Genomic DNA, 11,325 nt, shown 5'->3' with positions numbered 1-11,325 from the left:
CTGACCACGGGCGAAAGGCGCACTACACCCTGAACAGGTCGCCAGCCAGTCACAGGGCAAACATAGACACGTCACTGAGTGGGAACTGAACCCACGCTGCCCGCACACAAGTCAGGCGGATGCATCACTACACCATCGTCGACACGTCGGGACATGGTGTACAAGTAAAGTTTGCGCTTGTGTTTGCCATGTCCGACGCTCTGCATCCCACTCACTAAAATCTGAATGGACTATGGCAATAATGTGTCCTAAAATGATAACGTAGTCCCAAGGTGGTTGGTCAATCCTAATGTATTTACCGCAAGAGAGTATTAGTTCACTACACAAATGAAGGTGTATTAACAAAATTGTTTTGGGGTAGCATAATAAGCATTTACGCACCGGCGGAGGTGAAACTGCACATTACACTACATTACAATGTGCACATAACAGTTAAAGGTTAAAAAAATATATAATTATCAACTTTGACTGCAATGAAGTGCAAAAAGGAGTTTAATATTTCTATTCACCAGTTTATTTGACTTTTTCATAGTTGCGTTGACCTTATTAAGTTTTATATCATTGCCGTCCTGTGAAAAACATGCTTGTCCAATTTTACCGTATTTTTTTATTTTCACAGGAGATGCCTGTAACGTCGAAACACCATTAACGTAAAAAAAATTTTAATAAAATGGACATATTTGTTTTTCACTGAACAGTGAACATCTACAATAAAATGAAATAAATTAAATTTTCAAAAATGTCAATATATATTTATCGACCAATATGAAACACTTATATTGTATTATATGGAAATAACTGCGTCGCTATGCTATATTACTTAATACGATATAAACTTGCCTTTCATAGCAACACAGCAGTGATAAACGAGCATTTATAAAGGAAACACGTTGCGACTGATGCCCGATTTAATTTACAACAAGGACTGTTGTGTCTGAAAGGTAGCTGTAGTTAGCACGCACAGGCTACCGTGTGCGTCTGTTGGAACGTCGCATGCGATGCCCTTTTGTGGTACGCTAACATAATTTTGCGTCTGCTGTGGATTGTGGCGGTGTTAGTCAAAGAACTCGCGTGTATTAAAAATCAAAACATAGTTCATATATACGCGTGATTGACATAGAAACAGCAAGAGCACAAGTGCTAACTTGTGGCCACCCACCGCGGCGGAAAAAGTCAGAAATTTCACCACCCAAAGTACAACATGACGCATTTGCCACAAGCCATTGATGGTAACACTCGACAATAAAACATAACATAGCTAGGTCGTTAGAATATTCGTATATATATAATTAATATTCATCAATAAAACTATAGTAATTTACAGTGTCAAAAATATAGAAAAAAATGAGTTATGCGTGTTGATTTGGTAACAATTGTGTTTTGCCGAGCAACGTTGTTTCCGAGTTTTATGATATGCATCATGCTCGAGATTTCTCTCTCTCTCTCATTTTTAGGTACATACCACATTTTGAATGTGCAGATATTCTTATGTATACTAGAGAAGAAAAATAGGTTAAATAAAAACAAAATTAAAAATCAATTCAAGTGATGATTTTAGTTTTCTTTAGCACAGTGCATTTCCTCAATTTTATTCTTATGATTGCAGTCCCTTCTATATTAAAAAAGTAAAAATGTATTTCTTTTAGTATTTATAGGTAGTTTCATAATAATAGTGCAACTTGACAGAGTATAGTTTTTGGTGCCATTCAAAATGCACTAAACATTTACACGCTTGCACTAAACATCAATGTGTAATTCGTTTGTGGATCGCTGCATCGTCACAGAGACAAGTGTGGCAGCAATTTAATATATAAATAAATAATATATCCTATCGAATCAAATTAAAAAATCGAATCAGGGCTTGAGTGAATCGTTACGTCCCTACTTTTCGGCCAGATCACCCGGCCCTACTCTAAAAGTATATGGGATGGAACCAGATGAGACTAAGTTGATCACCTTCACCTGTCAATTTCGACCATTTTTTAGAGTACATTTCAGTACATTGCTTGTTAGTAAAAAAAAAGATTTTATTTACTTTAAACCATTGGTCCCAAACATTTTTTCCACCACGGACCAGTTCATAAAAGTCAATAAGTTTTGCTGACCATCAACCGGTGTTGAGGAGGTGTGGGGTAGCTGGACCTTGTTGCTAATGCTAACGCTAGCTGGTGGCCAGCAGTTGCCATTAACGCTGGTGACTTGTGTCGTGTCACACAATGACGGCGTAATTAACTAGCGGTTTGTTAGCGGGCTAAATAAGTGACTGAAAATGATTGCAACTAGTAATGCCCATCAAAACAAGCCGAATGCTCGAAAACGGAAGTTGCGGTAGCCGTTACATCAGCACGAGGGCCAACTTTATAAGTCTGCAAAGGCTATTATTGTATTGGCATCAATGAATAAATGTATTATTTGTTAATCTTTATTTTGAAGGTAGCCATTGGGGAAGCGATGTTCGTCTTTGCAGCATCCTTGACATGTTTGTCTCAAATGACGAAGTCGGGACAAGTGACTGAAAATAAAACTTTTATCATTAATTTGACGACTTGTTTCACCTCAAGTAGCCAAAATCCTGCCAGACATGCGACTGATGTGATCCATGTGGGGTTTCAACTTCTTCTGCTGCTATTATAGTTATCGCGGATTACCATATTTATACGGCCAAAAGACACGCTGTATTAAAGGGCGCAGCACCAGTTGAGGGTACTATTTATGTATTTAATACTTAGACTGGGCGCGCCGCACTACGAGGCGCGTGTTAGCATGCTAGCTCGGGCATGCTAGCTCGCGCATGCTAGTGGCTGTTAGTAGCAGCACGTCAACTCAGACCATTCAGGGATGTCATAGAACACATCTATTTGACTACGTCAGGGGAGGGATGTCACTGGTCACCACACTCCTGAGAGTTATGGTTTCAAATCAAAACCATAAATATCTCTGAACACCATACAAGCAAATAATGCAACAAAGAAATACAATTAACACAAAACATGCATCTCTTATTATGCCATTCCTATCACCAAAAGAAATAAAAATAACATAAAAACAGTACTGAGGCATTCTGGGAGATTATCACACTGAGGCATTCTGGGATTTTATCAGCCTTATCAGGTTAGAGCAGTGGTTCTCAATTATTTCCTGTCACGCCCCCCCTACCAAGAAGAAAACAATTTGCGCCCCCCACCACCATTTTTTTTTTTTTACATTTCGTACTAATGTACAGGTTCTTTGTATATTAATGTTCGATTGTCAATAAAATATCCCTAAACAAAGCTAAATTGATAAAAAAAATATCATTTTGAGAACGACTATTGTGAGGATCTCGAAACTCAGTACTGTTGTGCAAATATTGATGAGGTGATAAATATTTACTATATGTTTTTGTTTTGTTTTTTTAACTTTATTAACATGGACAAACCAAACAGTTATTAATACGTACATAATGTAGAAAAGACAAAAAGAGCCAGGGGGGTTTTAAACAAAAATTCTATATAAATAACATAAAGCAACAGTTTTAATGTTTACTCTACGTTTTTTTTTTAATGTTTACAATATGTTTGACGTCGGTCAGCCATTTCCGAGTTCCAGCCTGAGAGCGTCTGCTAAATTGTTCACGTAGCCGTCGTCTTATTTTATGTATAGATATGTAATGGTTGCAATACAACATTTCTGTTTATAGCTGCTGGCTCTCCGCCCAAACACGGTTCGAGTTAGACTTCTGTTAAAAGTCAAGCATACATCGAAGCAATTCATTTTGTCGATCTGCGCGCTTCGCCCCTCCTCACTCGCCTCCTCGTTTAGAACGCTACTTGTTTGCGGAGTCGTTTATTTGCCATCACGTAGCTTGTTGCTTCTGCTGTGCGCGGACTTACATATAGTTCAAATAAAGTCCGTTCTGCTGCGGCGCAAGATAGCTTGGCGCGGGGCATTTAAGGAGCGGCGAAAGATATCACTTCCGGAGCGACAGGGCGACGCTTTTTTAAAATCGGTACTGCGTGACAGGGCGACGCTTTTTTTTAATCAGTACTGCGCGACAGGGCGATGCTTTTTTTTTAATCAGTACTACGTGACAGGGCGACACTTTTTTTTTTAAAACCAGCACTGCGTGAACTAGGGGCACAAACAGCTTTAACAAGATCGACTTTTTCGGTCCCAAAACCATGCAAAAAAACATGTTCCCCAGGGTCCCACGCGCCCCCCTCAGCATCGCACCGCTAGAATCACTGGGTTAGAGAGATGTGAGTGGTGTTTTTTTTTTTTTTTTTTTTTTTTTTTTGCAGTCTGTTGTCTAAACATGTGATGTTTCCTGCTTGCAATAACATGAATGATAAGACCAGGGATGTCCAAACTTTTTGCAAAGCGGGCCGGATTTGAAGTTGCAAAATGTGGAGGGGGCCGACCTCGGCTGACATTCACTGCATAAACAACAATATATTCAAACACATTTTAGCAAGCGATTCTGTGTTTCACATTTTGCTTTTTTATTTGCATTTAAACCATCAAACATGTATTTTGGTTCATTTGAAATATGAACATCACATGCAATTGAATATTTGCTTAGCTTTTTATTCTTAAACAGAAGTAATTATACTCTTGAGTGCAAATAATATTTGAACATGAATTATATTATGAACATGAATTATATTATCATCATGGGAGTTCAATGTCCACAGAATTTTTGAAAAACAGAAATGATTACCACAAGTGCAGGACTAATTTGATATATATGACATATCAAATATAAATGTTGATTGAAAATTTTATTCTGGAATGAAAACCGACAACTTGCCTGAATTTGTGACTGAACAAAACAAAATTAAGTCAGTTATTTTAATGACAAATGACTTGCCTGCATTAATGTGACGGGTGATACTGAGATCTGGACTGCAGCACAAAGGCCAGGTCTGGCTCAAAGGCAGAAGTATTAATGCGCAAGATGTCTCGCAGATGAGAGTCTGTGAGCCGTGTCCTCAGACGACTCTTATTTAAGTTCATTACAGAGAATGTCTTTTCACACAAATACGTCGACCCAAACAAGCTCAACATTTTCTTAGCAAACTCTCGAATCTCTCGAAACCTGCCTTTATCCAGCTCTCTGTAAAAGTTGGCAAGAGAAAGTTGCTGGTGCCGACTACGGCTCTCGGCGTCACACTGCAACTCAATGAGCTCCAGCTGTAAATGGGCTGGAACATTGTCTGTGTCCACGGAGAAAGGTGATGAAAAAAGAGCGATGTCCTTCTCAATAGCTGCAAAATCCCGAAAGCGTTGTGTGAACTCTTCAGCCAAAGATTTCATATCTGATGCGTACCTCTTCGTTTGTGCACTGATATTGCTCTCTGGGAATCTGATTATGATTTCTTGCAGCGCTGAGAAATGTGCAGTATTGGGCTGGGTCTGCGACAGGTGTCTTTCAAACAGTTTGAGCTTGATTCCAAAGGCTTTGATGTGTGAAAATAGTTGGTTTATGACTCCGTCTGGTTCCTGGAGACTGGTGTTCAGGACATTAAGGTGCTTTGTAATGTCAACTAGAAAACCCAAATCAGCTAGCCACATGGGGTCACTTAGTTCTTGCATAGGTTGTCCCTTTTCAGCCAAAAACTCACAGATTTGCTGCTTAAGAGAGTAGAAGCGCGACAGTGCAGAACCCCGACTAAGCCATCGCACGTCAGTGAAATAGACAACATCTCCATATTCTGCATGAACATCGCTGAGAAACTGTTGAAACTGGCGGTAGCATAGCGCTCTGGAGCGAATATAGTTAATAACCTTTATCACCGGTTTCATAACATGTTCGTATTGGAGATGTTTGGCACACAGAACTTGCTGATGAATGATGCAATGGAGTTTTACAGCGCTACCCCCTTCTTCACTTACTTTGTTACATATTAGTGTCGCTAATCCACTTCGTTCGCCAGCCATGGATGGTGCGCCGTCCGTAATAATCCCAGAAATTTTATTCCACGGGAGTTTTAAGTCATCCACGGCAGCGCAAACAGAAGAGAATAGGTCTGTTCCTCTCGTTTGGGCTTTCAGGCTCTGCAGGTCAAGTAGTTCTTCAGTAACGTTCATTTCATTGTCCACTCCTCTCAAAAAAATAAGCAACTGGGCAGTGTCCGAGGCGTCTGTGCTTTCGTCGCAAGCCAGCGAAAAAAAATCAAACTCCTTTCCTTGGACCCCCAATTGTCTTTTGATGTCTGACGACACTTCCTCAATCCTGCGTGCTACGGTGTTACGTGCCAGGCAAACTTTGGCAAACTCTTGCTGCTTCTCGGGACATATTTTCTTCGCCATAGTCATCATGCAGTCTTTGATAAATTCACCCTCGGTGAAAGGTTTGCAATGCTTCGCGATCAGTGTTGCTACCTCGTAGCTAGCTTTCGTGGCATTCTCATTTGACTCTCGGGCTCTTGCAAAATACTGCTGCTGTGAGAATAAACCCGCTTCAAGTTGCGCCAATTTCTTGCTGCGTTCCTCCCCGGTCAAATTGTCATACATGTCAGCGTGTTTCGTTTGGTAATGTCGTTTGACATTGAACTCTTTAAAAAGAGCCACGGTCTCTTTACAAATGAGACAGACACAGTTGTTACGTATTTCTGTGAAGAAATAGTCCAATTTCCACACATCTTTGAAGCGTCGACCCTCGCAGTCAACTTTCCTTTTTTTGTTTATTGTCGCCATTTTATAAATTGGGGGTAAAGGTCACCCGGGCTGATGCCTTGTAGTGATACTGCCTCTAGTGGGTAAATTAAGAACAGCAGTTAGGAAGAGCGCGCACTCAGTACTGTATATGTGCGGGCCAGAATGTATTAATTTTATTACAGAGGCTGCGGGCCGGATTAAGTTTGACCCCGGGCCGCATTTGGCCCCCGGGCCGGACTTTGGACATGCCTGGATAAGACTAACTACGACATTGTGGACAGCTGCCCTTTTGTCCAGCTTTCTCGTGCGTCATCACCGAAAAGACATTCACATAATGTATTTGTCACACTCAAATTGTAGCATAGATGTCTCAGACCTTGGCCAGCAGGGTGTGCTAAAATGCACTCTGCAATGCCCCAAAGGGACAGGCTCGATGGCCGGGAGAGTTCAGTCTATAGACTAGGCGCGTCGCATGACAAGGTGCATCGTTTGTTTTGGGGGAAATTGGAGACTATAAAGCAGGCATCACCAAATGGCGGACCGCGGTCCGATGGTTCGGACTGGACCCATGACCAATCTATGATGATTTTTTTTCAGGGCGCATTTGCAAACGTTGGCGCTGCAATTCTAGTTAATACGGAAAAGCCGTCACTGATTTGAGCCAATCAAATCTTTTGTTTACGATCCACTGCCAATTGCGCAACAGACCGGAAGAGAGTGCTGCTGACAGTATGCCTTGCTAAAAAGTTAGCAAGGTCGATGCGTGTTGTTTTCAATGAATGGACGGAGATATCTAGTTTTGTTCTAGCTGCAGCTGATTCAAAACCAGTGTGCATCATATGCTCCGAAACCGTCGCAACATTTCGAAGCGCCACTACGAAACAAAGCACCGCCCTTTTTTGCAAAGTTATCCGCTGAAGTTTGAGGTGAGCGCACGCAAAAATATCGAACTTCGAGTGCAGTATAACAGATGTTTACATTTTCGTTTACAGCCCAGCGGCATGCAAACGAATGTTCACTAAAAGTATCATGGATTTGGGGGAAACATAAAAAACATTCAGTGATGGGGAAGTTGCGAAGGAGTGCTTAACTCATTTACTCCCTTGGACGTATAAATACGTCTTTTAAAGCAATGGCGCCCTCTACCAAAGACGTATAAATAAGTTTTTTGTATTTTTTGCGTCATAGTGTACATAAGGGTCTGATGCAACCTCTGACTGAGAATCAGCCTTGTCCGCATTGTGAATCATGTAAAAATCACCCAGCAGGGGGCAGAGGTGCAGAAAATTCGCCTTGAATCTGCGCCAGAGGTACAAATGGGGGGGCGGGATCCTGGGGTAGACTTATAAGCGTGGAGAGCAGCGTGGGTAGCAGCAGCACTAGCAGCAGTCGCATTAGTAGCGTTAGCAATGAAATCCTCCAAGCAAATGACGATCGAGGAATGTTTTTTTGTAAAAAAAAGCTTCCTAAAAGCATCAAGGCTTTGGAGACGCTTTGGTTGAGAGGATGACGCTTCATCGTCGTCACAACAAAGAGGCGTCTAAAGAGGCTGCGCGTGCCTTGCGGCCTGCATCGCCTGCCTTCGGACAATAGCCAAAGCAGCCGAGAGTCCTCACCAGATCCCCCCCGAACGAGGAGGTAAGCGCTCACAAGTTACCATTGAACATGTGGTTTTAGCCCTAATGCTTTTATTGTACATATCATGCATCTTGCGGACAGAAAATGTCGCGTCAATGTGCAGTTAGACGCGAGCTTGCTCGCTGACTTCCTCGTCCGGCCGCCTCTATTGCACAATTACACGCGAGCATAACTCCTCCCGAACAGGGAAATAAACGCTCGCAAGTTACAATTGAACACGCGGTTAGCCCTTATATCCACTTATTTTACATATCATGCATCTTGCGGGAAGAAAATGTTGCGTGAATGTGTCGTTAGACGCGAGCTTGCTCGCTGACTTCCTCGTCCGGCCGGCTCTATTGCACAATTACACGCGAGCATAAGTCCTCGCCGACGAGGAAGTAAACGCTCGCAAGTTACAATTGAACATGTGTTTAGCCATCATGCATCTATTGTACATATCACGCATCTTGCGCGCAGAATATGTCGCGTAAATGTGTAGTTAGACGCGAGCATAGGAAGTGAGCGAGCGAATGTGCGCTTCCAAGCAAGCATAACTCCTCCCGAACAGGGAAATAAACGCTCGCAAGTTACAATTGAACATGTGGTTAGCCCTTATATCCACTTATTTTACATATCATGCATCTTGCGGGAAGAATATGTTGCGTGAATGTGTAGTTAGACGCGAGCATAGCTCAACTCCGACTAGGAAGTATGCGAGCGAATGTGCACTTCAAGCAAGCGTGACTCCTCCCCGACGAGGAAGCAATACTGAATGGTGTAGTAATCATACAAACTTTCTACAATTCACAGATTGTGCATCCCGCGGCAAGAAGGTTCCTCCTCGTCTTGTTGGTGCAAAGAAAGGTAAATTATAATATGAAACTTCACACGCCAGCAATAAAATGCAGCAATAAATATATATTTCCAATTGTTTATATTTACAGGTTGTGCATCAGGAAGCAGTGGTTCCGGATGGCGTCACACACACTGGATGGCAACCGAGGAAAATCGAAAAAATGTTGTGTGCCCTTGCATCAAGGCAACTGTTTTATTTTATATCACACAAAAAAAAAGTATGTATGACACTGATGTATTTCATTTTTGTACATAGTTCAACAGTTCAGTCGTTTTCTGTTATGTGCAAATAAATTTATTTTGTTATCAAAAACATATGTTTTGTGCTTTTTATTTGTATTTTATAGAAGGCATGCATTATTTAGATGTTAGAGGTGTCATAAAAGCCATAAATAATAGTGTCAAAGTTCAAATTATGGTCGAAATGCATCAGTTTACAAAAAGCTCATTTTCTCAGTTTTTTCCCCAGGGATTGGAGTTTTCATGAAATTTAGCTATTTTCAAATGGCGATTGCTCAAGAATGGAAAAAGATAGAAACAAACTTTTTTTTTCTGTTGAAAGAAGAGAGTCTCATCTTTCTTTTGGTGTGCTCCATGTCTATATAGCATTAGAATACAATATTCTGTGGGCCTTGCAATATTAGTCAAAACCCAGGAAAACGCTGGGATTGAGCGGGTTGCTCCAGTGAAAATGGCTGGTATTTAATGAGTTAAATGCGGTTGCACAAACATTATTTAAAGGAAAACACAAAACCCAGATGTGTGAAATAATCTACCAAATCCCAATGTCCCTGACTCCGTTCCAACCCAGATTTAAGTCACTGGCAGGGCAGTCACAAACTAATTTTTCTCATTAAGAGAAGTTAAAAAAATATTCAAAAGAAAAGGTGGTGTCAAAGCTCATTTTGAATTAGTTTTTCATGAGGACAGCCATTTTTATTGATTGTGTACTGAACATGTTGACCTGTTTTACTTGGATAATTAGGCTTTCCATTTTTCTTTTAGGCTGATAACTCTTTCATTTAAGAAAAAAAGGCAAAAGATGTTAACTCAGTGCTTAGCACTTGATATATTTCCGCAGGAGATATTTTACTGTTTTTTTCTGGAAGTGGCACCCTTAAATTCCTGGAGCCACATTTTCTTGAATGTGAAATAAACGCCTTATATTTGTTTGACTGGCAAAGGTGTTTAATGGGAACATTGCTAAATATTTCGTATATAAGTGCGCTCTGTTGAAAATGACTAAATATTGAAACTATATAACAATGTGAACATAGACTAGACATTAAGGGAAGTCGGACTTTGGTTCGGACCTTTTAATTGGAAGAGATTTTAGTCGTGGACCTCTGTGACTTTGAATTGAATACCTCTGCTATAAAGTGTGCCTTATGGTCGCAAAAATACGGTAATCATGTTGCCTTGATCGTGCAGTTCTATTTTCACCAGCCATTCTGCGGATCGTGCCCGGCCCAAACGTGGTGTTTACGGATCATAAACGGATCACGCATCAGAGATGATTCGTTGCACCACTAGTCACGAGTCCATCATAAATGGATTTAACGGAGAAACGCCTGTCACTTCTCAAAATAAGGTATTTTTTAGCCTCAAATAATTAATAAACCAGAAGTACTGCAACCATTTTTTTCTTTCATCTGTGCGGCCTGCCATGGCCGGTCCAAAGTGGTACCGGTCCACGTTGCGGTGGTTGAGGACCACTACTTTAAACCATAAAAAAAAACATAGCATGATTGTCATATAAGAAGCAGTTTGTCACAGACAATGGGGGGAGGGTAGGGGTGCACAATATTGGGAAAAAATGAATGCGATTTTTGGGGAGGCTGCGATGTACATTGCAATATTGAAACTAGAAAAATTTTCACCAGATGACTCAAATACCTCTGTTTGGGAAGAGTTTGCTTTTTTTATTATGCAGCTCTGGGATGGCCACTTGAGAGAAATACATGCGCCACGGCATTTTATACCTTTTGTCGAGCGTGCGGATCATTTTTTTTTTAAACCTCTCTTGCGTGAAGACGTTGAGTTGCTTGCACTGTGTCCTTAGCCCCGTGAAAAGTTATTGCATTTGTGATTTATCGATGCTGTTTGGACTTCTTATCATAAGGTGTTATAATTAAGGCGTCTGTCATTGTTTTTGAGGAGATGGTTTTACATCGGGTCCCACTCATGAGTCTGAACTGGCTATACGGGGGC

The 11,325-nt window shown here is 41.1% G+C and overlaps 1 protein-coding gene and 1 long non-coding RNA gene across 3 annotated transcripts in view; both read left to right on the top strand.

Moving 5' to 3' along the window:
- Positions 1 to 11,325, top strand: part of coq9 (coenzyme Q9 homolog (S. cerevisiae)) — a 30,276-nt gene that overhangs the window by 4,708 nt on the left and 14,243 nt on the right. The window lies entirely within an intron of this gene.
- Positions 6,898 to 9,427, top strand: LOC148335940 (uncharacterized). 2 transcript variants are annotated; one of them, XR_015844156.1, is made up of 3 exons: positions 6,898 to 8,277; positions 9,070 to 9,123; positions 9,204 to 9,427. It is a non-coding gene; the product is annotated as an uncharacterized LOC148335940 (long non-coding RNA). The 2 variants fall into 2 exon arrangements; XR_015844155.1 differs by having other exon boundaries at positions 6,898 to 9,123.

Source organism: Idiotropiscis lumnitzeri, chromosome 6 (assembly GCF_059441095.1).
Source record: "Idiotropiscis lumnitzeri isolate Australia: NSW breed Sydney's pygmy pipehorse chromosome 6, RoL_Ilum_1.0, whole genome shotgun sequence".
NCBI classification, from domain to species: Eukaryota; Metazoa; Chordata; class Actinopteri; order Syngnathiformes; family Syngnathidae; genus Idiotropiscis; species Idiotropiscis lumnitzeri.
Note: the sequence above shows the minus strand (reverse complement) of the source record. Positions and strands in the feature narration are given on the sequence as shown.